This window comes from Psammomys obesus, unplaced genomic scaffold, assembly GCF_907164565.1.
Source record: "Psammomys obesus unplaced genomic scaffold, mPsaObe1.curated_primary_1811, whole genome shotgun sequence".
NCBI lineage: Eukaryota > Metazoa > Chordata > Mammalia > Rodentia > Muridae > Psammomys > Psammomys obesus.
Window position 1 is genome coordinate 360,873 of NW_026596240.1, and position 2,391 is coordinate 363,263.

General features: G+C 48.0%; 2 pseudogenes; both read left to right on the top strand.

Moving 5' to 3' along the window:
- The first annotated feature begins 455 nt into the window (after window positions 1-455).
- Window positions 456-837, top strand: LOC129668453 (40S ribosomal protein S12-like; annotated as a pseudogene).
- Window positions 838-1,121: 284 nt separating this feature from the next.
- Window positions 1,122-2,120, top strand: LOC129668474 (glyceraldehyde-3-phosphate dehydrogenase-like; annotated as a pseudogene).
- Window positions 2,121-2,391: the final 271 nt, after the last annotated feature.

Sequence of the window (2,391 nt, forward strand, 5' to 3'; positions counted from 1 at the left end):
TTCTTTCTTTCTTTCTTTCTTTCTTTCTTTCTTTCTTTCTTTCTTTCCTTCTTTCTTCCTTCCTTCCTTCCTTCCTTCCTTCCTTCCTTCCTTCCTTCCTTCCTTTCTCTGTCTCTCTCTCTTTCACTGAAAGAAATTTATAATGAAAGGGAGGGAGGGAAGGGGAAGGAGGGGCACCCCAGAAAAGACAGAAACCAGGAAAGTCAGAGAGAAAGAGAAAGAGAGAGCATGACTTTTGTCACAGAACTTGGGAGGCAGACACAGGTGGATCTCTGTGGGTTCAGGGGCCAGTCTGGTCTATGTAATGAGTTCCAGGATAGCCAGAGCTATGTATAGAGATTCTGTCTCAAAAAAAAAAAAAAAAAAACCAACCAAGCTTTTCTTTCTGCCTGCTGCAGAGGCAGAGGCAGAGGCTTGGTGCATTCAAGATTTGGCCATACCTGTGTTCCAGCTCCATGGCAGATGAAGGCACTGATGCTGCAGGTGTAGCAGATGTCAATACTACTCTACAAGAAATGCTGAAGACCACCCTCATCCATGATAGCCTAGCACATGGCATCTGCCAAGCTGTCAAAGCCATAGACAAGCACCAGGCCCATCTTTGTGTGCTTGCTTTCAACTGTGATGAGCCTATGTATGCCAAGCTGGTGCTGAGCCCCTTATCAACCTGAGTAAGGTTGATGACAAGAAACTAGGGGAATGCGCAGGTCTCTGTAAAATCGATGAAGAGAGGAAGCCACGGAAAGTGGTTGGTTGCAGTGTGTAGTGCCTAAGGAGTAGGGCAAAGAATCTCAGGCCAAAGATGTCATAGAGGAGTACTTCAAATGCAAGAAATGAATAACTAAAAAATTTAGCTCATAAAAAACAAACAAACAAGACAAAAAACAATTACAACAAAAATCGGGTTACAAAAAGGAAGGACCACATGTCACACCCAACTGAAATAAAATCCTTGAGCCCATGAGTTGCAATATTTTTATGTTATTTTTATGTTATTGTCTCTGAAGGTATACTTTAGGGGGTGTCACTCATTTGAAATTTACAGTGTGGTTCTCTGCTCCTCCCTGTTCCAGAGACAGCCGCATCTTTTTGTGCTGTGCCAGCCTCGTTTCTTAGACATGATGGTGAAGGTTGGAGTGAATGGATTTGGTCACATTGGATGCCTACTTACTCGGGCTGCCAGCATCTCTGGCAAAGTGGAGATTGTTGACATCAATGACCCTTTCATTGACCTCAACTACATGGTCTACATGTTCCAGCGTGACTCTTCCATGGCGAGTTCAATGGCACAGTCAAGGCTGAGAATGGGAAGCCTGTCATCAACGCAAGCCCATCGCCATCTTCCAGGAGTGAGATCCTGCTAACATCAAATGGGGCGATGCCAATGCCGAGTATGTGTGGAGTTTACTGGTGTCTTTACCACCATGGAGAAGGCTGGGGCCCACTTGAAGGGTTGTGGCCTAAAGGGTTACCATCTCTGCCCCTTCTGCCGATGCCCCCATGTTTGTAATAGGCATGAACCATGAGAAGTAAGACAACTCACTCAAGATTGTCAGCAATGTTTCCTGCACCACCAACTGCTTAGCCCCCTGGCCAAGGTCATCCATGACAACTAAGGCATCGTGGAAGGACTCATGACCACAGGCCATGCATCCCTGCTACCTGGAAGACTGTGGATACCCCCCTCCGGAAAGCTGTGGCGTGATAGCCATGGGGCTGCCCAGAACATCATCCCTGCATCCATTGATGCTGCCAAGGCTGTGGGCAAGATCATCCTAGAGCTGAATGGGAAGCTCACTGGGATAGCCTTCTGTGTTCCTACCCACAACGTGTCTGTGGTGGATCTGACATGCTGACTGCAGAAACCTGCCAAGTATGATGACATCAAGAAGGTGGTGAAGCAGGCATCTGAGGGCCCACTAAAGGGCATCCTGGGCTACACTGAGGACCAGGTTGTCTCCTGTGACTTCAACAGTGACTCTCACTCTTCCACCTTTGATGCTGATGCTGGCATTACCCTCAATGACAACTTTGTAAAGCTCATTTCTTGGTATGACAATGAACACGGCTACAGCAACAGGGTGGTGGTCCTCATGGCCTACATGGCCTCCAAGGAGTAAGAAGCCCTGGACCACCTACCCCAGCAAGGAGAGCAAGAGAGAGGTCCTTGGCTGCTGAGGAGTCCCTGTCCCAACTCGGCCCCCAACACTGAGCATCTTCCTCACGGTTTCCATCCCAGACCCCCAGAATAGCAGGAGGGACCCAGGGAGCCCTACTCTTTTGAATACCACCAATAAAGCTCACTGCACCCCCCCCACACACACACACAAAATAGCAATTGTACCAAATGTGCCCACGTATCTGTTTTGTAGCACTGTGGGCTAGTATGCA